This window comes from Ceratotherium simum, chromosome 3 (assembly GCF_057802395.1).
Source record: "Ceratotherium simum simum isolate JZ-2026a chromosome 3, ASM5780239v1, whole genome shotgun sequence".
NCBI lineage: Eukaryota > Metazoa > Chordata > Mammalia > Perissodactyla > Rhinocerotidae > Ceratotherium > Ceratotherium simum.
Genome location: NC_141902.1, coordinates 16,288,741 through 16,314,348, shown reverse-complemented (window position 1 = coordinate 16,314,348; position 25,608 = coordinate 16,288,741). Strand labels below are relative to the sequence as shown.

Here is a 25,608-nt window from a genome sequence, read left to right as displayed (position 1 = left end):
TTATTGTAAATTTCAATAAATAAATAAATAAGTAAATAAATAAGAATCCATTACATCCTTCAGTGGCCCAGTCTAATGCCGGAGTCATCTTGAATCTTTTCCTCACATCAAACCTGACCTGTTTCCATATAAAGCAGGGTCCCCCACTCCATTTATTTATTCATTTATTCATTCAGTCATTCAACAAACATTCACTGAGTGGTTGCTCGTGTGAGGCACTGTGTTTGGCATTAGAGACACAAAGGCAACTAAAACGTGGTCTCTGCCCATAAACGGTTTACAGCTTTTCTTGTGAAAGTGCTTTTCATGTCCTTGAATAGCGTGATTTCTCCAAATTAAGTGATGACCCTATTTATTTTGTTCCCTATCTAGTTTCTCTACATTTTCAAAAACGTAGTGAGCAAAATATCGTGCAGAATTATCTGGATCTGACTACTAGAAGTGAAGTGTTTTTTGTATTTGAAAATTTTAATTACAGAAAAAAATATATTTCAGATCTCTGGTCACTGAATAAATAAGCATCTTACACAACAACAGAACAATCTAAATTCAGGGCTTTTGAGAAGCTGAACTTGATGGTTTTGTTGTGTTTGGTTCATCTGGCTTAGGTTTTCCCGATGTTGTAACTCCTGGGGACAAATTAAATGAAAATATCAAAACACACTGAAATGATCCAACTATTTCTTAGCAGTCAAATTATTTTAATTTCCAAATGAAATTGGTATTATTTTAGAATTTTAGTGAATACCTGATTTTTCAAACACCATGTAATTCTTGTATTTCAAATTTTTCTAAGTTGAATCAACTGAATTTACAACTATGTCTCTTTTTTCTATAAATTATTTTTCCAATTTTTATTTTGAATAATTTCAGACTTATGTAAAAATTTAGTACAACGATATTTGCATACCCATCACTCAGATTCATTTATTGATGATATTCTGCCACACTTGTTTCATCTCTCTCTCTGTACACACTTTTTTGTGTGATTGAACCATTTCAAATTAAATTGCAGATCATAACACTTTATCTGTAAATGCTTCAGCATATACCACTGAAGAACAGGGGTATTATTCTACAGGTCCACAATACCATCCTCACACCTAAGAAATGTAACATTGATACAATATCAGATAATCCATATTCAAAGTTCTCCAAATGCCCTACTGATGTCTTTTTACAGTTGTTTCTGTTTTAATCTAGGATCCAAACAAAGATCACTTCTTGCTTTCAGTTTTTGTGTCTTTTTAATCTTGATCAGTTTCCCTGCACTTTTATTCTTTCTTTCATTGGTCTTTCATAACTGAAGAGTCCAGGCCAGAGTTACAGAATGACTCATAATCTGGATCCGTCCAGTCGTTTTTCTCATTATTAAACTCAGGGTAAACTTTCTTGTCAAGTATAGTATGTAGGTGATGTGTTCAATAGCTACTCTTTAGTGAAGAGTGAATGAGTCACTGACGTTCTTGATGTGTCTTGAAGTTCACAACTTACTCTCCAGCTCATGCTTCATTAGTCTAAGGCAGGGGTCACCACACTACAGTTCGTGGGCCAAATCTGGCCTTCTGGCTACTTTTGTTTGGCCTATGAGCTAAGAATCATTTTTATGTTTTTAAATGGTTGAAAAAAATCAAAAGAATATTTCATGACGTGAAAATCATATGATATTCAACTGGCAGTGTCCATGAATAAAGTTTTATTGGAACACAGCCACACACATTTGTTTACATATTGTCTCTGGCTGTTTTTGCACTATAACTGCAGAATTACGTAGTTGTGACAGAGACCATCTGGCCTGCAAAGCCTAAAATATTTACTATTTGGCCCATTGCAGAAAAAGTTTTCCCATCCCTGATCTATGGTAGTCTACATTCTGATACCGTTTTCTTAGAGGTAGATAGATTTCCATTCTCAAAGTCAATGTAACATATTAGCACCTGCAATAGTTATTTTTTGCTTTCTAGATTTTATTGAGTTCTCAATTTCAGTTTCACGTTGCTTTAGTAAAATAAAGTGTCCTTCATTTCATAAACTTAAAGACTGTTCCACATCTACAGTTGGTTTAAGGATTTAAATTTAGTTCACTTATAACAGCCTGGCTTTGATTGATTTAGAGGGTTAGTCAATTACAGACTAAGTCATTAGTTCAATCAAAACCATCAGAAAAATTGACACAACCCAAACTCACTTTAATTTACCAATAAACTGGAATCTTTTCTCTAAATGTTTTTCTCAAGCAGTCCAAGGAAATTTAAATCCAGGCCATTTCAGGGTCAGTTTTTTTCAAATTTATTTTTCAACCCAAACAAAGGTAAAATCATGATCAAAGACTAAGATACACTTTCATTTCCCAAGTGCTGGTCATAAACGACGGTCTGAATTTACCAAGGAACTAAGTATTCACCTCAGACCTGCTGTGGCTAGAGGTGAGCACTCTTGTTGGAAAGATTTTCAAAAGATAACAATCCTTCCTTACTTTTTTCTTTAATTCACCATTGACAGCACTGCCACTTCCCACTGCCACTTGCCTAGGGAGGAGACACTCTAGGAAGTCTTTTAGGCACTTCCTCCTCCTTAAAAAGCAACCGCATACCTTCCATATAGCAATGGCCTCTTAACAGGAGTCTTGCCATGTATTTGCATTTCCAGAGTGAAAAAACAAAATGATGGTGCAAGTCAGGCCTACAACATTAAGGTTTCTGCGGCAAAGGCATTTTGGCCAATACCCTGAGACCATGCTGATGCTTGATTAATGGGCCCTCAACAAAGCAGAAAATATACAAAGATTGTCTGTACTTGCGGTTTGAAGTAAACCAGGGCCTGCATAAAGCAACTTTTCTGTTGCACACGTGACTTGAAGATGCTCACCTGTGTGAGACTCTTCCATGCCTTTGCCAAAAATATGAACAGGCAATTTCCAGTGAGGAAAGACTCCGCCCCCTTCTCTCCCACTCACGAGGGGGACTTTCCGCTGCTGAGCGGAGTGATGTCACTCTATGGATAACTTCGAAGCCAGTCTAATTCATACTTAAACAAAAAAATTGTTCCTAAATATTGGTACTTGATTGTTGGTTACAAATCCCTTATGACATTATGTTCAAGAACCACTGATATTGAGGTTGGGGCTCTCTCCGCGTGAAGTGAAGTGCCCCAAAACCTGGGACAGAGCATCCGCAGAACGGAAGAATCCACACCCCTCTGCATGGACGCACAGCCCAAGATGCTCCACAACCACAAAGAACCCGAGCTTTCCCGTAAGTATGTTCTTCAAAAAAAGGTGAATTTAATGGAAGCACATGTAAAATGCAACAAAACTTGTCCTCAAATTTCCATTGGAGAAATGGCCGATTCTGAAGATTTGGCCCAGGTAACTTCACCTCTTGTTAACTACAGAGACATAAGATATGGAACATCAAGGTCTTCCAGATGTACGCAAAACCTTTGTGTCTCTACACATAAGCTCCCATGTCATCAACTTTCCAGACTGTGGCATCGCTCTTTCTCCCTCTTCAGCCATTTCACGTGGGGAGTTTGGACTAAGATCACCAGATGTAAAATTTGGTACTTTTTCCCCTACCATCAAGACATATAATAATGGATTTTATTAATTTAGTAAATATTAATAAATACGTGATTTAATAAGAAACAACACTAACTTTATTAAAACATTTCCTTTTATTTTTTCTGTGAAGAAGATTAGCCCTGAGCTAACACCCAATGCCAATCCTCCTCTTTTGTTTTTATTTTATTTTTTTGCTGAGGAAGACTGGCCCTGGGCTAACAGCCATGTCCATCTTCCTCTACTTTGTATGGGACGCCACCGCAGCATGGCTGACAAGCGGTGCGTAGGTGTGCGCCCTGGATCCAAACCTGCGAACCCAGCCACTGAAGCAGAGTGCAGGTGACTATGCCACCAGGCCGACCCCCTAAAACATTTCTTTGTCCTTACACTTAACCTACTAGTAAAAAAAAACCCCAACTCCCTGTTAACAAATGGGCCATTACAGACATAAAACAAATATTATTCAGCAAAATTTATTCAAGGACTAAAATGATCGAAGGCGTTAGGAATATAAAAATGTGTAAGATCCTCTTTAAATCTCAATATTCTCTAAGCACTGGTTTATAAAATATAAGGTTTATAGAATTAGTCTGGTTCTATTAGTTGATCAAGTTACACCGGCAGCAATTCAAAACAAATAATTCGGTCTGTGTGTGTGTTTGCTCGCTTGCAAATATGTTTCATTTATTTTAATGCGTCTTTTTATATAGAAATCCAAGTTGCTGAAATTTTTCTTGTCATTAAAATGGTGTGAAAATAAAATCAGTCTTCGTATAGGTTCTCTCGTCCCTGCTGATCTCAAATGACCGATGACACTTACAGCGAGGTTTTGCAAAATGAAAGCTCTCTCACTTCTCAGGAAACAGTTCTTTTTTTTTAATATGTATACTATTTGCCTCTCTTCTAAATACTTTTTTCAGTGTTCTAAGTTCAAAATTATTATTTTACCAATGATGTCTTTCCATGCAGACTATATGTAAAAATATTTTTTAGAAAGTAAATTTGCTAATTATTTGAAGGGTAAGAGGCATTTTCAATAGGAATGAATAATGTTCAACGGATATATTTAAAAAAAGAAAACACATTCTGAAGGATTCAGAATGATTGAACACCAGAATATTCTTGTTAACCTAAGGGTATGATTATTTAAATCATCTGTGACTTGCTGGCAACTCAAACATTTTTTAGCAAAATTTAATCTTCGATGATTCAGCATCACCATAATGATTACCTATTATTATTTAGTATAGTAAATGAGTAAGTTATAGGAAATCAGTCTAAATCAGTAAACACAGTTTGGATATTGTTTTTTAAATCAATCTAAATGATAATACAATAAATCATTATCACTTGAGCGCTTACTATGTGCCAGGCAAGGAGCTAAGCACCTTATACACTCAATTTAATTTAATTTTTACAATACTTTATGTGGTGACACCCATTTTACAATAAGGAAACTGAGGACTAGAGAGATAAGCTGGTTATTATTTGTTTCCTTTTCCTAAAAGCAGAGCGTGGAGGAAAAACATTTGTTTAGAAACTCATTTTCCATCTAGATAAATAGGGACATATTTTGAAGAGTTCACTTAACATCTACACGTTATGTTGCTAAATTTCCTGTCTGTATTGCTTATTGAACATATTTCGTGCCAAAACTGAAGAAAGGGCTTTCATTGTTAAAAAAAGTATTTCTTATAAAAATTCTATAGGAAGAAATGATAGCTAAATTAGCACTTGAAAAAGGCCAAAGAAAATTATATACTGTATATAATTATGCCTCATTATGACCTCTGCACATTTTCCAGAAAAGTTAGGCATTAAAAACACACACAACAGGAACACCTTAAAGGTCAGATCCTGATGAAAGAAAAACGCAATAGTTAATTATGAAGGACGAGATTAATGTTCTAGTAGGAACATACATTTTTATCGTTACATTTTGTTTGAGAAATACTTTAAAATATACAATTTCCCTTCCATATATATTTTTTCCATATCTGAAAAAGGTGGTGGAGAGAGGCAATTCTATAAAGCATAAGTATAAATTAAATTTTAATTTAATGAAATGAAAATGTGGGCTTTGCTCTGATACCTAGCATTCTTTATGTGATTTTTCTTCACATGGGTCTTTTTTCCCCAAAAATATTCTAGCTTTTAGAGTAAATATTGATCGCTTCTCAGCCTTTTGGCTAAGATCAAGTGTAGAGTAAATACTGAGGTCTCAGTTTGCTCAAAATTTACTCAAAATTTCTTATTATCTTCAAGAGATATTTTTTAAGATGCAGAGTTCCTGGATCATATATGTTGGATTTCACCCTGGCAACATACCTAACTATAAACATTTAAAGTAATAACAAATGACAACTGTTTTTTAAATTTTTATTAGAAAATAACATCAGATTTACAAAATGTTGCAAAAATAAAGATAGTGCACTTTAATCAGGCTCACCTATTGTTAATATCTTACCCCATTTGCTTTATCATTTTCTTTCTATCCATCCATCTATGTAGTTTTTTCTGAACCATTTGAAGATCAGTTACATATATCATGGCCTTTTATCCCTAAATACCTCATTATACATCTCCTAATAGGAATATAGGTACATTCTCTTACATAACCATAGTCAGTTATGAACGTCATAAGTTTACATATATAAATACACAATGTATTTATCTAATCTAACCTTTCACATTCCAGTTTTGTCAATTTTCTTAATAATATCCCTTTTAGCACTTTTTCCCTCTTCAGCACACAATTTAAGTATTTAATTTAGTTATCATATCTCTTTGCCTCCTTTAATTTGGAAACATTTCCCCAGCCTTTCTTTGTCTTTTTATGACATTGACAATTTTGAAGAATAGATTTCCCCCTCTTTTTTAAATAGATTATCCCTCATTTTGTGTTTGTCTGATCTTTCCTTATGATTAGATTGAGATCATGCATCCTCAGCAGGAATGTTCCAAGGCGTAGGTGATGTTCCGTCCTTCTCAGGATATCCTATCTGGAGACACACAGTGTCCATCTGTTCTCCACTAGTGATATTAATTTTGATCATTTTGTGGAGAAACCCTGTAAAACCATGCAAATATCCTGCCCCTCCTCAAGATTTTCCCTATATTTAGCATCCATTGACCATTTCTTACCAAGATGGTTGCAAAATTATGATTTTCCAACTCTATCACTCTCTCCACATTTACCAGCTGGCCCTTGGTATTCCACCACAAGTAAAATCTCTCCCTTCTCCTCTATTTTATCTATTTATCATAGATATGAATTAATGAATTCCTTTTTTCCCAATTATTTATAATTCATTACTGTAATTAAATTATTTTGGTGCTCAAATTGTCCCAGATTTGGCTAGTGGGAGCCTCTTCAATCTAGCTCTTGTATTCTTATGACATCTTTTAAGCAATCCCTTACTTTCTGGTGTAACACGGTGTTCTAATCTTAACTTGTGTCTACCTGCCCAGTCCTTGAATCAGCTATTTCTCTGCAGAGCCTTGGTTCTTTTTAGTAGGGATTGGCATTAGAGACCAAGATATGAGTGCTAGGTGTGCTTATGGCTACTGGGGTGTCCTTGCTTCTTGACCCTTTCAGCCAACAAAGCTAGGAAATACATGAGTGTGTATATACATATATGTACACACACATTCAATTATATATGTGCAAAGGCGTATTCATACATACACATGTATACACACATATACATACACACAAACATGCATATACACACTCATATACTTATTTTTGAAATCAGGAGTTCACACCACTTCCTCCAATTTCAATCCATCTCACAGGAGTCTTTCTTCACTTCTCCGATTCCGTATTTGTATTTCCCTTCTTGCACCATGAGAACCCTGGATACTGACAACATCAACACATTTACTCATTTGCTGAATGGTATATTACATTTAAAAATAGTTTCAGGAGCCGGCACTGTGGCATAGTGGTTAAGTGCAGGCACTCTGCTGCTAGTGGCCCGGCTTCAGATCCCGGGCTTGCAGTGATGCACCGCTTGTCAGGCCATGCTGTGGTGGCGTCCCACATAAAGTGGAGGAAGATGGGCACAGATGTTAGCTCAGGGCCAGTCTTCCTCAGCAAAAAGAGGAGGATTGGCATGGATGTTAGCTCAGGGCTGATCTTCCTCACACACACACAAAATAAGTAAATAAAATAGTTTCAGAATTGCTTCAGAACCATTATAATAAATAAACCTGCTGAAAAGAGTTCAGGATTCATTTGCAATTCCCCCATCTCCACATTCCCCTTTCCACACACCCTACCCTGCTCAAGACTGAGGGTGTGTGGTCAAATACTGTATTCCAAAGTTCCTAAATTACCTTGTTACTAAGTTATTGGCTCTTTTCTCCTCCTCCTCTCTTCCTCCCCCCTTCCTTTCCTCCCTCTCGTCTTTCCTTCCTTCTTTCTTTCCCTTATTTCTTCCCTTTGATATGGTTATGACATTCATTTGAAAAATTAAATTCATTTGTTTCCATTTCCTTTCAGTTTTAGGTCATATTTTTCTTCCCTTTCATTCTTATTGACTTAATTTTATTTTTGGGATATGTAGAACATTAACATGCTTTCCAAAGTTGAAACTACACAAAAAGGTGTATTCAAAACTCTGTCCCTCCCTCCTCTATCCCGTCCACCTTGTTTCCCTCAGCCTTTGTAAGTCTGCAATTCCATCGTCTTCTGGCTTATTCTGCCTCTGTTTCTTTCTGTAATAATAGGCGGGTATATGTATATGTTCTTATTTTCCTTTCTTTCTAGCACAAAAGGTAGTGTACTACATATGTCTTTTGCTTTTTTCTTTGAATAATATCTCCTGGAAATCACTCCATATCAGTGCATAGAGATCTTCCTCATTCTTTTTTATAACTATATGGCACTCACTAAGTCACAACTTTTTTGAAGTCCTTTTATAAGTACAAAAGGAGATTTGGAGTCTATTCCATGCCTACATTATGTGAGAGGATACATGACGAGACTTTTTTTTTCAAAGAAGGTGTTGGCATAAATGGTTGTGCCCCCTCCGCCCATTGTCTGAGAGCAGCTGTGTGCTGGGTCCATGTTTTCATGCTTCTCTTGACTTTCCTCCAGAGGAAGGAGTTACCCCTCTCCCCCATCTCTTCATCACACTCCACGCCACCGTTACCCCCACCAACAAATGGCTACTGTTCCTAGACCTAGAATTATGCTTAAATATCTGCCGTCATAAAAACCTTCTCTCAAGAGTGTTGCCTCTGTCTGCACACCACAAAAGGCTCCTAGCTGGATGGGCTAGTCAGGATGAAATCCATCAATACTCTGCTGGCCAGGTCATGCCAGCACACACGTGGGAATACGTCCACCCAGAGCAAGGGTCGAAGTTTCTTCATTTTCAAAAAGGCACCAGAGAGCCCAGCAGCAGCTCTGTCCTCGGTCCTTCTTTCCTATCATGTTATTATCATACTCTCCATCCTACACCGTCCAAATCCTCAGAAGTTTTATGCTAGTGTATCCCTCCCATTCGTTCTCCCTCCACAGTCTGATTTCTGCCCCCTCCATTCTACTGAAACTGCTCAACCACAATTCCCCAGGAAATTATAATCGTACCTGACAACAAAGAAGTGCCTGGAACTTGGAACCTTTCTTGAAAACCATTTTTCTTTTGACTTCTGAAGCCTACAATTCTTTTTTCCCTCCTACTTTTTGACACATGTCTCCTTCCTGCCTTCTTTATTGAGATCCTTCTCCAGGTTTCCTTCTTAGCCTTCCTCTGTTTTCACTCTATAGTTTCTATCTGAGTTATTTTCTACTTCCATAATTTCAACTCACCTCTAGGTATGACTTTTCAGCATTTCATCACGAAGCTTGGCTTTTCTCAGGAATTCTAGGTCTAGGTCCATTTATCCAACTGCCTTTTCCCCTGATGGTTTCCTTAGGACCTTATACTTTAAAACCAGACTTGTAATTTTTTTACTCTTTTATATAATTCTCTATCTCAGATAATGACATTAATATTTTCTGAATTGTTCAAGATTTAAACTTCAGAATATCTCTGATTACTCTCTCTCTGTTTTTTTTTTTTTGTGTGTGTGTGTGTGAGGAAGATTAGCCCTCAGCTAACATCCAATACCAATCCTCCTCTTTTTGATGAGGAAAACTGGCCCTGGGTTAACTTCCATGCCCATCTTCCTCTACTTTATATGGGACATGGCCGCAGCATGGTTTAACAAGCGGTGCGTCGGTGCCCGCCTGGGATACGAACCAGTGAACCCCGGGCCACCAAAGCAGAGCGCGCGCACTTAACCACTATGCCACGGGGCTGGCCCCACTCTCTCTTTTTTTAGTCCCCCAAATGTGACTAGAAAAGTCCCTGTGTTCCTTCTTCCTCATATTTTGAAACCCTGTTTAACTACTTTCCATCTCCACTGCCAGCCAGATGCCAAGACCCCAGTGACTCACACATGGTCCACAGCAATAATATTCTTATTCCTGATGATTTTTGGGTCACTCATAGTGCTAATCACTTTGCCTCATACATTTCATTTAATCAAGTCCTTTGTCAATATCTAAATTTGTGCCCTCCTGGAGCTGCAGACAATGCTTGTGAAACAGAAGATGTGTCCTCTTGCAGGTGGGTTAGCAACTTGGGGATTCTCTGTCTTCAGTCTGTAGGAGACTTACCAGAGAAGCTTGTGAAAATGAAGACTGCAGGTTCCCACCTTTGTTCTGATCCCGCAGACCTGGGGTAGAGCCTAAGCATTTACATAACGAGTACCCCAGGATATTCTTTTGCAGGTATTACATTGACCACACTTTCTCAGACATTCCTCCAAACAGTCCCTAATCTAGTATCCAATCTATGTGCAAGAGATGATATTTTTCATATGTATTCATACACTACCTATTTCCAAAAGTGATGTGTGATGTGAGGCAGCTTACAATAAAAAGCACAATTAATTGGAAAATCATTAATATAATAAAAGACATGAGCCAAGAAATAAAAATGGTGAGAGAATAATTGAAAATTCAGGCTAAGGGACAGTACTGAAACTAAGCATAAAAATTCACTCTGAGCTTCTCAGCAATGAAGGTAAAGAAGAAAACATGACCAATGAGAGTATTCTTTGTCTAATAAAAAGAAGTAACTTTCTCCTGCACCTTAGCTTTGGGAGAATTTGCCCTACGGGTCTTATTTGGGGACCGTTGAATAACATAATAGACAACATAATTTAAATCTATTTTTTTTTAAAGAAGTTTGCATAGAGTTACTTCTTACAATAAGCTTAGATGAAAACTAAAGGCATAATATGGTTGCATTTTGGAGAATCTTGAAGATGAGTGATGGGTGGATCCCTTCCATGGTCCCTTCTAATTACCAATAGTCTCAGCCAGGCCTTTGACAGGAGATGAATAATAGACAATTCAAAATTGAGATTACTGTTCTGTTCTACTCAGAGATAGTCCGCATTTCTGATGGAAGAAAGATCCGATGTGTAGATGACAAAGATGCTGTTTTCTTGTGAAAAATAAAAGGACTTGTCTGGTATTTTTATCTTAATGGAGAGTCACTTCACCTCTGAACAGGAGTGAGCCAAATGAGCACTTTCACACAGATCGAGGGCAATTCTCACAAAGCAATTCGATGTCTGCAGTAACTCATGGAAATGCCAGAACCCTATACCATAAAGCACAAAGGAGACGGCCTGTCTTAGAAGGTTTTGAGGATAAGGAGCACCAAATGTCTGTCTCGACCACAGAAGATCCTTAACATGACCCCTGTAAAATGTTTAATTTTGAGACCAACTGCATGATAAGAGTTAACCAGGTAAGCCACAAATTGTGACCCTAAGGAACTACATATGGCAATCAGTTGAGCAGACTACTTTAATATTATCTGTTTAAATGTTAAAGTGTGCCTGCCAAAAATTGATCACTTTTGCTTTAGAAGAATTAGTATTTAGCAGCTTTTCCTGACATAAGTTAACCAATAGGTTGAATTGCTCGTCAAAGCCATTTCTGTGACCATAGAGGAAGGCATGTCATCAACACATGAAAGGTACTTGGCTTGCTGTGGCTAGCCAATTTGTTCAGTTATAAAATTAAAAGAAGAGCACTTGGGATCCAGCCCTGTTTTATGCCATTTAAAATAGACATTTCATCTGTCAAAGAGAAGGCCTTTCCTATCCATGTTAATTTGTGCCATAATGTCCAGCAGTAATGGCTCCGATAAAGAATTATAAGCCTTGAATCTATGTTGAGATCATACACTTAGGCCTTTTTATGGATTCAATGACCAATGATAAATCAATAAGTTTCATGAAAAGTCTTAAAATGCCCCTAACTGATTGAAAGACTGCATTTTATCTTCAGAAATATATGCTGCATGCTGATTTCTCATCTCTCCTTCAATTGTCCAAATCTTTTCTCCCTATCTAACCTCATGCCTCTTCTTATGTACTCTCTTACATTATAGTTATTTTAACATAGATCTTAGAGCCCCAATTAGTTTTCTGTTTTATTGGATCCTCCAAAGCTATGAACAGTCATTCTATAAATGTATGCCTGCTCTATATATTTACTAAATAAAAGAATGAATGAATGGTGGGTGCATGAATAAATGGATGAATATTTCCTACTTTGGTTATGATCAAATATAAAGTTCCAAACCGTACAATTTGGAGACACAGAAGGAAGAGACAAAAAAGTCAAAGAACATGATGAATGTGATCTGTGTCCTTTAGCTCAAGAGTTTGTTTTGGCTTTCAGTCAAAGAAATTTGGAATCATGTCACTCCAGATTTTCAAGGTACAGATTGTTGAAAATGGATGGGTTCCATCAGCACTTGTCATGAAATTACAGACCTTGTCACATTGGCCAAGCCATTGAAATGTTTCAGTTGGCTTCCTCTAATGTTCTTTTCCCAAGGAAAATCCAAAGAACACCTAGACAATCTGAATAATGAAGATTGTAAATTCCTTAATTTTCTCATTTCTGTCCTGGTTCCCAGGTGTGTATCAAAGGGTTCTATTTAACCTCCAAAAAGTTTTCAGTTGATTGATAACATATTGTATTTAGATACCAGCTCTTTTTCAGTACATTACACAGCCAAGTCAATGATTTCCTATATTTTTCGCTTCACGGCATACATAAGAAGTGATGATATCATACTCTGGAGTAAATGGAGGAGGTGGGCCACCGTGGGGGCTGAGACAGTCCAACCTCAGCACAACAGTAATACCACATTCTGGTGTCTGCCAGAACTAAGTTTAGGAAGCTCTGGGCTTCAGTACACAAAATTAAACCTTGGAGTAGAAAGTGGTTATCAGGTCCAGTTTTTCATTCCTAGGAATTATATTTAATTACTCTCAACATCCAAAATAGTGGTTGTTTATTCTATGCTTGAAGATTTCTAGCGGTTGTTGAGAGACTGTCCTGCTGTGGGAACATGGTTTGTGTACAGAAGTCCTCATGTTGTCCACCTTGCTCTCTACTATTTATAGTCAGCTCCTTTCTCTTCTCGTAAATGAAAGTCAACATTCTCGTAAAAACTGTCCTTCAAGAACTTGAGTATGTCACTTCTCAGTCTCTTTTCAGGTAAATAAGAGCAATCCCTTCTATCTTTTTTCCCTGGGGCTGGTTTCCTATTTCCTCAATATTTTATTTTATTTTTGGTTCTCTAAATTCACTGTGATTTCTCCACATATTTTTTAAAATATGGAAATCAAAACTTGACAAATTATTTTATAAAAATCTGGCCATCACTGCATATGTGCATATGGGCTTACTCACCTCTTACTGTGAGCCACTGACGTTCTCATGTATTATTCCACTGTGAGTGTAGTTGATTGACACCACTTACACTTATTCTTAACAAACAGGTGAGAAAATGTGAACCAGGGACTCAAATAATAAAACTATAAATATTAATATTAATCATAGCTGTGGTTGAGTAAAGCACTGTGTTTAATAATGCTTGACAAATGTTATCTCATTTGATTCTCACAACAACCGAATGGGTAGATAGAGTAGTATTCCCATTTTGTAGATGAGGACGCTGAGGCTCAGAGACATGAGGTAACTTGTCCAGGGTTGGTCTTGGATTCAGGCAGATTAATTCTCTGACCACTGCCACTTACTGTCTCCAAGAATAGCAGTTCAGAATAATAATGATCAGACTGATTTGCACTGTGTACGTTGTTCTGGTTTTTTCTGTGGTTATCCTGATGTAGAAGCCAATTCATGTTAAAAGGTGACTTCTACCTTCAAATTTTATCAGTTGCCTCCTTAAGAGGACCAAGTATAACACCAAAAGAGTGAATGCTTCTCAAAATATGCTTCTAAACATATTTTTTCCTAATCTATTATGTTCATTTCTTTTTGCTGAGGTATACTTGGCATATAACCTTATATTAGTTTCAGGTGTACAACGTAATGATTCAATATTTGTATATATTGTGAAATTATCACCATAAGAAGTCTAGTTAACATCCGTCACCATATATAGTTACAATGTTTTTTTCTTGTGATGAGAACTTTCAAGATCTACTTTCTTAGCAACTTTCAAATATGCAATATAGTATTATGAACTATAGTCACCACACTGTACATTACATCACCAGGACTTATTTATTTTAAACTGGAATTTTGTACCTTTTGACCCCCTTCACCCATTTTGCCCACCCCCCGCCTCCACTTCTGCCTCTTGCAACCGCCAATCTATTCTCTGTATTCATGAGTTTATTTTATTTATTTTAGATTCCACATATAGGTGAGATCATACAATATTTGTCTTTCTCTATCTGACTTATTTCATTGACCTTCAAGGTCCATCTGTGCTGTCATAAACTGCAAGATTTCATTCTTTTTTATGGCTGGATAATATTCCATTATATATATAAAATCTGTACATAATCACAGTTTCTTTATCCATTCATCCGTCAAAGAACACAAGTTGTTTCCATATCTTGGCTATTGTAAATAATGCTGCAATGAACATGGAGGTGCATATATCTTTTTGAGTTAGTGTTTTCATTTTCTTCCGATAAAGACGCCGAAGTGGAATTGCTGGATTGTATGGTATTTCTATTTTTAATTTTTTGAGGAACCTCCATACTGTTTTACATAGTGGCTGCACCAATTTGTATTCCCACCAACAGTGCACAGGGTTCCCTTTCCTTCACATCCTCGCCAACATTTGTTATTTTTTATCTTTTTGATACTAGCCATTCTAACAGGTGTGAGGTAATATATGATCATGTTGCTTCTAGGAAAAATCTTATTTATTAAGCAAATAGTTACATAGCACTTACCATGTGTCCAAATACTCTTCTAGGTGCTTTACAAATACGAACCCTATGAAGCAGGCACTACTTTAAATGTGGAGAAACTGAGGACAGAGAAGTTAAGTAATTGCCCAAAGTCCCAGAAATAGTATGAGAGTAGAACTGGGATCTGAACCTATGCACCAGAGATCAAGCACTTAACCACTCTACAATCCTCTATTGCTTGCTGGGCAATGTGTTGTTTATAGAACGTGTGATGACTATTTTAATTCTATTACTGAATTTAAAACCATAAAGTTAGTGTTTGTTGGTAGGAGTGTGTAGGCAGACATATGCTTACAGATACACCTTTTAATAATTTAAATGGAAATGAAAACAAGACCTCTTACCCAGAGACGGCTTTGCCCATAGTAAAATAAGCCAGGAAACTTATGGTCAAACACACAAACCTCAAGTTTCACGACTTCCAGTGCAGTAGTATAAACAGGAAGTCAGCAAAACCCCTTCCCTAGTTTGGGAAACCCGAGTTTTCAAGTGGATCCAAAATTTGGTGTCTTGACTCCAACTCTAAGTGGTAGATCCGAGTCAGGGCTGAGAGCCCTGAAAATTATCCTGGTCTATCCCATCCTCAGGGCAAACTGAGGGGCCTTGAAAATATTTCAGCCTTGAACCTATGTAGGCATCAAGTCAGCCTCTGCCTTCATCATTGGAGAGGATATTATTTAGCTATAACACATCTGTCGTTTTTTAATGGCAACTGCATAAATACATCACAATTATTTTACATTCTCAAATGTTGGTCATTGTATCCCTCATAAAAAGGCTGTTCAATTCAATCTAAACAAGGAATTTTATCACATGATACCCTCCACCTGGTTAATTTTAAATCATACAATTTGGAAGATATTTGGGAGTTCCTTTATATCTAATTTCACTGTAAGAGGCCTGGGACATTTTGACCTTTGTTGAAATCAGCACATATTTCAGTTTGGGAAAAGAGAAGAAGAAATATTCCATCGTACAGCTTATGTTTGATGTGTACAATTGCACCTAAAACAAGATACTAAGTCAGATATCAAGTGGAATTTTGGAAGATACTATATATAATTATAGGTATAGCCTAGGTGAGCCACCCAACCTACAGGCAGCAGTGCTAAAAAGGGGGTAAGCTTGATATGTTTGGACACACACCCACCAGAGAAGAGGCAGCTCTCTGGGCACTGGAGTCACAGGGCCTCAGTTTACATCTCAGCTCTGCCACTGGCTATCTGTGTGTCGTTAGGCAAATTACTTATCCTTTCAGAGCCTCAGATCCCTCAATCGTATAATGGGGATGCAAATAATTTGCAAGGTTGCTTTGAATATGAGAGAGAATGTATTAATTAGCCCAGTTCCTAGCTCTTTGTAGGTATATATGTTAACAATGGTGTTCTTCATTATGAAGGTCATGTCCTTATGTACAATTTTGATATGGGAAATTAAAAAAAGGGAAAAAAGAAATGTTTTTGGCATCATCAAAATGGCAAGAATAAGGCTTTTGTTCTCTTTTGGTGTTCAAAAGCTGGACACTCGGTTGTGAAGTGTCTAGTATTAGGTGACTAACACATACTATTTCAACACACTACATGCAGTAATGTTCTGTCAAATATTTGCTCTATCACCCTGGTTCGTTGTGACATATTTTATTTGAAGCAAAAACATACACCTTCGGTTACTACATAGGTTTCCATGATGCAGGCAAACTCATCCAAAGTAGGATCATCTTGCACAGGCTCAGAGCTGTACGAAGTATCATGGGCAACATGTATCGTCTGTGTACACTTCCCCAGATGTAACAAACGGTGATAAATTATATCTTGACAAAGAAACTACTCTTATTCAAAGCAAGTTTGGAAACAATATTTCAGGAGTCTAACCCTTCTTTAATCATACACTTTGATGGAGGAATGTTCTTATGCACATCAGCTCAGCTCAATTCCTTCCAGAAGGACTGACATCTTAAACTGCACTAAACAATGAATCACCTTGTCAAATAAAGTGCAAAATGGAAAACCTGTTACCAAACTCATCCGATATAATGACATTTACAACAACATGTTTGAGGTGATAAACCGACAATAATAATTATATTTCCTTTAGACTTTGATTGTACTCTGAAAGTTCGATGCAATCATACTTTCTTCCTTCAAGAAAATTTTACACCCCGACATTTAATTTCTGAAACTTCAAACCTTCTATGAACATGCAAATCACAGTTGGCATTAAAAGAAGCACTCTCGGCTCTCTTTCAGGAGACCGGAATAATGACGACGACGATGATGCAAACAATAGCTAAGTATAGGAGACTTTTCGTGTAATTCAAGGTTGATGGAAGCATTTCAGTTCAGAAATGACAAATAGAGCACTTTTCTCCCCAACAACACGATTTTGCTGGGGAACTTTCTTGAGGAGAATAAAAGCAGAATCAAGGTCGTGCAAAACACAAGATTACAGCCGCATGCATAGAGCTTTTGCACATAAGGCACTTAATTATTATTAAATGACTAACCATGGAACTTTCCCTATGGTATTCTGAGCATTCAGAAGACTAGGTCACTCCTCTCAGGGTGGGTTTTAACTACCCTCACAGAGCAGCCGGGGTTTTCCCTGCCCTGAGTTTCCAGGCCTTGCCGGCACTCCTGGCTCCCTCTGCTGCCCTATAATCCTGCTTGGTGAACAGGCTCCCCATCTGGCTCCTGAGCAAATGCCCCACTTCCCTCTGGGGTGGCCGAACCTCGGATCCTCCCCTACGTTCCTAAGTTCTCACCACTCCAGCAGTTGTGTTCAAAGCCTGTGGGCTCGTGCTCACTAGTGTTCTCCATTTATTTTGCTGCTTGTCCGTAGCTCTGGCTGCAAGTTCAGCAGGGAAAATGTTAAAACTTTTGGCTAAAATGAGATTTGATTTACCATTTGCAGGTACCAGTTGTCCATGCTCTGTCTGTCTTGGAACTCCTCAGAGAATCAAGCTTAGCCTGTAATCTCTTCCCAGAATATTTGTGATTACAAAATCTACTTATCACCCAACAGTTTAGAGATTTAGATAACAAAAAAACTAAGTCACGTATAAAAATAAGACTTTTATTTCTAGATATAACTGTTTTAGCTGCTCTACTGAACATAAAAATTGTGTGTTTTGTATGTCTAGGAAGTTGAAATCTTACATAAATGAAAGACATGTTATATACATATTTTTTCTCTATGATCTCTCAGATCATATTTGGCCCCCCACGATAGAGATAATAAATTGTAATACTCCAGAACTGAATTATAAACATGTTTATTAAATTACTTGTTTGAAATACTTTGCTTACACCTGCATCAACTATTAGATTGCCAATTCCTGGTGATCTATATCTTCTTCTAATACTAACACTATATCTTCCAAAATAGTAGCGCTCAACAAACTGGTTAATATTGAAATGAATATAATTATTTCAATAAAGGGTATCCTGGATTTTTTTTAAATACCAAAAGGCATTTTGACACAGTCTTCCAAAAGGCAGGGAGATTTCTAGAGCAACTTGACTCGTGTCAGACACAGCCCATAATAATTCCACAGTTCATATTTGTTAAATGATAAATGAGGAGCAACAAGGAGGTGTTTAATATATGGAATGTGAGACATTTTCACAATATAGAACTCAGTGGAGATGATCGTGTTGAACAATGAACAAAGCAGGGTGCCATGAGGATTTAGGTAGCAACAGACAGCTGTGCTCACCCTTGACGTGGCAGGAGCTTCATATATACAACTCTAATGGACGTCTTCTCTCTAATTCTTGGCAAGATGTTCATTATGAAACCCATTCCAGAGATGAGGATAAGCAGCTTTCCTGCGGTCAAACAACAATAATAGGGCTGAGCTAAGATTTGAAGTCAGGCCTGTCCTCTCCAAAGCCTGTTCTTTTCCCTTGGCTCTGTTCTGCCCTGCTTGTCACCTGAAGTCCATAGAGCCAATGGGGTGGTGGGAGCAGGCAGGGTGGGGAAAGGAGATCAGCTTTACAGCATTTCAGACTCATTATAGGCAAGGGAGATTTGAGGTAGTGAAGTCAGTTAGGAGAGGATACTATGATTTTGTTGATCCTAAAAATGAAACTTTTCTACATATGCGTGCATGTGACTCTAGCCAATTTTAAAAAAGTTCTTCTGACCCGAAGTGTAGAATAACACTTGCCCATTCTTTGAAAACAATAAGAGATGATTGGTGGCCACATGCTGAAATGCTTGTCTTCCCTCTGCTCTACACATCGTTATTTGTAAAATCATTGACAGAGGAAAAACGATAAAGACTCCATATTGTGCAAGATACTGCTGCATTCAAATAGCTTTGTCCCTTTCTTAAGAAATCAGGCAGGAAAACTGGCTAATTGGAGGGCCAGCAAGCCCACGAAGAGCACATAATGAATTCCGGGGGCAAGGACACATCAGAGCTCACATTCTAGTAAATGACTTTAGTAGCAAAAAATCGAGAGGTTGCCTTCTCTGGAGCGACATCCACGGGAGCAAGAGCCTCACGTAGCCTGCCAACATCACACATGTAGAGTCTGGGCTAACGTCTGTATTAATTTAACTTTTTGCTGGAATTGCTGTTCAACTTTTTTCTTTTAAATGAATCACTGCTTTACAAAATGAAAAATCTGGAAAATGTAACAAGACCTCTATGACAATTAGTGCTGTATGCTCTTTTTACATCCTCTTTTGGAAACTGAATTTTTCATGGTTCAGATACTGTTCCAATAATTAATTTGAAAATTTGCCTTATTTTTCTGAATTCGTGTTCTTCATTTTTCTCCAGGGAAGAAGAGAAGGAACTGCAAACCACGTACCTTTATAGCAACCTGGTTGAAACCGCAGGTTAAATGATAGCAACGGCAATCTTACTTCTTCTCTGTCTCTTTCTGGGCCAGTGAGTTCAACACGTTGCCACTTGGCAGCCTCAGCCCGCAGAGTCATCCACTGAGAAGAGAATGTGGGCATCAAGTGTCGGCGGTCTGCACAGATTCGGGGAAACCGTGTTCAGAATGCTTATACGTACTTCTCAATTTTATAACTACTAATTGAATCTACCTCAAGCCAATTCACTAATTTAACAAGCACTTTTGAGGCACCTACTATGTGTTAGGCTGGATGCTAAACACAGAAAATACAAAAGTTTCTCAATCCACAACCCTGGCAATCAACCCTAATTAATAATTTGCCCTCATTTCCCACATGCAATCCTTTAGCTAGTGCTGTTAATTCTATAGGCAAAAAAAGAATCTATTACTTTCTCATTTATTTTGCCAGAGTCCAAGCCACCATCATCTCCTGCGTTACTACTGTCGTATATAACCATCCAACCATCTGCTCAGTCACTCAGCAAACATTTACTGGACACCTGCTGTGTGCCAGGCACTTTTCTGGGCTCAGGGAACACACTACTGACCAAGGCAGACAGAGTCCCTATTTCCATGGAGCAGCATTCCAAAGAAGGAATACAGAAAATTAAAGAAAGAAGGGAAAATCAGTTAGTGATTAGTGTACTGATAAAAGACAGGGTGCTACTGTCGGAGGTAATTGTGGTAAGTAGAGATGCATTCAATCTTTGTTTGAGTCTTCATATTCAGACAAAATCTGCTATTTGTCTTTGATCCCAGCCTTTGGAAGGCAAAATAGCTGAATTCCTACTTCAAGGTCATTTTTGGCATCCCTAAACTTGTCAATAATTAATGATTGGATAATCATGTAGGTTTCCAGCACTACTAATCAAAGTAACAACATAAGTGATACAAACAAGATACGTCAGTAGGATTTATTGTTAATATCTGAGTATTCATTGTCAACTGTAGGTAAACAATCTAGATATAACTTGGGGTCAAAATTTACTTTATGCTTTAAATTCTACAAAGAGTCAATTAAAATAAAAATATTTCTTATCACAAGAATAACTGCTATACTACATGACAGTTTATGAAAGCTGTTAGTTTTATTTATGTACAGATGCAATTTTAAAGAACTTTCAACCAGTTAAGGAAATAGATTGGGAGATCAGCAACAAAAAATCCTTTAAGATATGTATTTAAGTTTCAGTTATCAAACTCCATTTACGTTATAATTTTGAGAAAAATGTCCCCTTTTTTTGAATTCTTTGCATCTTGTTAAGATAAATTAAAGCAGAATGCTAAATTTCCTACCTCAAAATTTTCTAACGAGGCAAAACTTTAAAAAGCGTATTTAACAACACCTATGATAACCCGTCTTTAGTCTGAGCATTCTGCAGACTACAAAGAGCATGAAGACAAGAAGAAGCTATCAGGGGAAAATCAGGAAACCCAAATCTATCTTTCCCCTCTACCGAAGTTAGTAGGGAGTGGCATTATCATGACTGCAGGATCAGTCTAGTGGCTGACAATACTGCAAATTGTTTCTGCACTATGGTTTCAAACTTACAAAATCAACTACTAAAATCTTCCATGATAAAATTATAAAAATAATTAAATTTATTTATTCAAGTATTAGACATGTTTTTAATCCAGATAGTCTTTTTTTTTTTTTTTTTGGTGAGGAAGATTGGCCCTGAGCTAACATCAGTGTCTATCTTCCTCTATTTTTGTATGTGGGACGCCTCCACAACATGGCTTGAAGAGTGGTGTAAGTCCATTCCCGGGATCCAAACCCGTGAAACCTGGCAGCTAAAGCAGAGCAGGCTGAACTTAACCACTATGCCACCAGGCTGGGCCTAATCCAGATGTTCTTTTTTTTTTTGGTGAAGAAGATTGTCCCTGAGCTAACATCTGTTGCCAGTCTTCCTCTTTTTGCTTGAGAAAGATTGTCCCTGAGCTAACATCTGTGCCCATCTTCCTCTGTTATGTATGTGGGATGCTACAGCAGGACAGCTTGATGAGTGATGTGTAGGTCCGCACCTGGGATCCGAACCTGTGAACCCCGGGCCGCCGAAGCAGTGTGCAAACTTAACCACTACGCCAGCGTGCCAGCCCCAGATGTTTTTTTTTTATAATGGACTAAACACCGAATTTACACTTGGCAATTCAGCTTTGATCCAAAAAAGGTATTAGGGATGCATCTTGAAAGAAGCCAGAAAGGCCTCTCTGAGAAGGTGACTCTAAATCTGTGACCTGAACCATTCAGGCAGTGATCCGGGTGAAGAGCATTCCAGGCAGAGCATGTGGATAGTGCAAAGGCCCACCAGGAGTAACCAGCTTATCACGTTCGAGAAGAAGATGTGGCTGGAGAAGAAGAGGAAGTGGGGAAAGGATCCCTGCTGAGAACTGGGAGGTAGGCAGGAGCCAGATGCTAGACTTACTCTTCCACTCTTATCCTCCATCATCCTGACTCCCAGGCCCCACTCATTCCATCCTCAGCAAGTTGTAGAGTGGTCTTCTTACAGCGTAACTGCGTGTTATCACTCCTCAGCTTGGCATCCTTCCATAGTTTCCTGTAGCACTTATAATGCTACCCTAACTCCTTGCCAAGCCTCCGAGACCTGGCCCTGCAGACTTCTCTAGGCAGATGTCAGTACCGCCTGCACTTCACTCATTAATTTCCAGACCCTTCTCTCTGCTCATTCACAAACCAAGCTTTATGTCAAATCTGGCCTGTTGCCCATACTATTCCCTAGACTAGGATGCCCCTCCCTTCAGCTCTTTGCATGATGTCCAACTCTTTTCTCAGGTCTCAACCTCACATTTCAGAGGCCTTCTCTGACAACAACTGCCAAAACTGGGTCTCCCCACCCCGTGCTAATATGCCCCATCAGCAATTTTTCCCCTTGAATTTCTTTTCTTGTTTGTTGACTCTCTTCCCCAATAGACTGAAAGCTACTGGAGAGCTGGTGCCTTGTTCATTTCCTTTACCATTGCAGCCTCAGCACCCAGCATGGTGCTTAGCAATGGTAAGCCATCAATAAAAAGTCCACTGAATAGACAAGAGAAAAATAAAAGTGAAAACAACAGCAATTCTTTAAGTTACAACCCAGTAGGGGGAACAATAAACAAAATAATAGTAACACATGAAATGAATAAGTCCCATCTACTGACTGTTCACTATATGTCACACATATAGTGTGCTCAATGTTTTATTTCATTTATTGCCACAACAAGTCTACATAGTTGGTAAGTGGTGGAACCAGAGGTTGGTCACAGAAGTCTTTGAATTCCCTACTCAGAACGAAGACTATATGTAATTGACATCTGGGAGGCACTGAAGGTGTTTTGAGCAAAGTAAAATAATTCTTAAAATATTTTATTAGTAGGAGTATTCATTCCCTGAATTATAATAGACCATTTGTGCTTTCACTCTGTGAAACCTAAATGGAGCTGATACTCCATTTCCCTCTCAGGCTTTGCCCAAGGACTCAATTTCTGATTCTATTCCCTCAATAAAAGAGAACTGGGTTAACTTTTGGAATGTGAAATGCTCCTCTGACACACAAATAATCACGAGGACAATTAAAATGATAAAATCTTAGACTAAATGTGAAATAAAGTCAAATATAACTTCTGAATGTTTGTAGTTTTTAGACGTAAAATCATGTACCATGCAAAAATTCATGAACTCTAATTTTCAAGAAAGAAAATGGCACAATCACAATAAACCCTACCTAAATGTGTTTTAAACTCATTATTATTTATACCAAATTTTTAATATGAAATATTTTCAATGTGTCTGCTTTGGTTAAATCCTGTTAAACAAACAAACCAAAAACACTGAAAAATGTATTTCTCCATGTGGCTGGATATATTCCCAGGTTGTATAGAAACAGATAACGTACTTACAGTCTTCTTTCTTCTCAATTATGACATGAGTCAGGGAAAAAAAATGTATCCTTGGGTGACACAATAATTTGCAAATAGGCTACATAGTTAAACAAGCATTTTGCCAAGACTTAAAAAAATAATAAGAGAGCATACAAGCACAAAAGGAACTAAATTTCACGCTGTTTAAGGGCTGATGTGAAATTTTTAAAGAGAGGTACAATTCACATATAGTTATATGACTGTTTTTTCCCTTAAAAATCCATTTTGATTATTTTCCTATATCATTAAATATTCTTCACATATAATACTTCAACTTGAGGCAATGTCATTATTTCTTTAACAAAGCTTCCTTTTGTGTAGCAAAACTTTTTTTCAAGATTTTTTTTTAGTTTCTCAGTTTCAATAATGTAAAAAAATCCCACTGGGATGAAAATCTTTTTTAATAATCAGCTTTATTAAGTTATCATTTTCTTACAATAAAATACATCCATATTAAGTTTATATTTCAAGAAGTTTTGAAAACTGTGTATACTTATGTAACCACTATTACAATTGAGATAGAGAATATTTCAATCAAAGGGAGTATCCCTTTGTGTCCCCCACTTCCCTGGCCTAGGCAACCATTGATCTGTCACTACAGGTAAGTTGTACCTGTCCTAGAATTTCATATAAGTGGAATCACACAGTATGTATGCTTTTGGATCTGGCTTTTTGTCACTCAGCATGATTTTTTTTTTTTATGTGAGGAAGATTAGCCCTGAGCTAACTTCCGATGTCAATCCTCCTCTTTTTTGCTGAGGAAGATTGGCCCTGGGCTAACATCCTTGCCCATCTTCTTCTACTTTATATGGGATGCCGCCACGGCATGGCTTGATGGGCAGTGCATCTGTCCGTGCCCAGGATCAGAACCTGCGAACCCCAGGCCGCCCAAGTGGAACGCACGCACTTAACTGCCACACCACCAGGCCAGCCTCCACCCAGCATGATGTTTTTGATGTCCATTCGTGTTATTGTGTGTGACAGTAGTTAATGGTTTTTTATTGCTGAGGACTCTTCTATTGTATGGATTCACCACAATTTATTTTTTCTCCTATTGAGATATTTGGGTTCCTTTAGATTTGGGCTATTTTGAAGAAAGCTGCTATAACATTTATGTACAAGCTTTCCTGTGAAGATGCTGTCATTTCTCTTTGGCAAATACCTAGGAGTGGGATTTCTGGATTATATGGTAAGCGAATGCTTAACTTAATAAGAAACCACCCAACTGCTTTTCGAAAGTGGTGTCCCATTGAACATTCCACCAGCCGTGTCTGAAAGTTCCACTTGCCTCAAATCCTTGCCAACACTTGGGATGGCCAATCTTTTCAGTATCAGCCATACTACTAGGTGTGTAGTGGAAGCTCACTGTGGTTTTAATCTGCCTTTCCCTAACCCCTCATGATGTTGGGCTTTTTCATGTGATTATTTGTCATCCGTAGAGCTTCTCTGGTGAAGTGTCTCTTCCAATCATTTGCCTATTTTTTAAATTGATTGTTCGTCTTCTTGTTGAGTTTTGAGATTTCTTTATATACCCTGGATAAAAGTCCTTTCATCAGATATATGTAATGCAAATATTTTCTTCCAATTTATGACTTGTCTTTTCATTTCTAAATGGTTCATTTTAACTATCAAAAGTTTGAAATTTGATGAAGTTTAATTTACGATTTTTTTCTTCTCTGACTCATGCTTTTTTTGTTAGATCCAAGAAATTTTCTTACCAAAGAAAAATCTCAACAACATTTCAATAAACTTTGCTAATTTACTAAGTGAAAATGAATAATATCTTGATATTTTTTGGAGATTAAAATATACTCGAACTCTATTACATCATCGGGCTATTGTGAGGATTAAATGAGATCCATGTAAAGCAATTAGTCTGGTGACTGGGCAACTGCTGTCAACACGTGTTAACCTTGATTACGATGTTTATCAGAGACT

The 25,608-nt window shown here is 37.6% G+C and overlaps 1 pseudogene; it reads left to right on the top strand.

Moving 5' to 3' along the window:
* The first annotated feature begins 5,731 nt into the window (after positions 1–5,731).
* LOC147917438 (U2 spliceosomal RNA) lies at positions 5,732–5,895 on the top strand (annotated as a pseudogene).
* Positions 5,896–25,608: the final 19,713 nt, after the last annotated feature.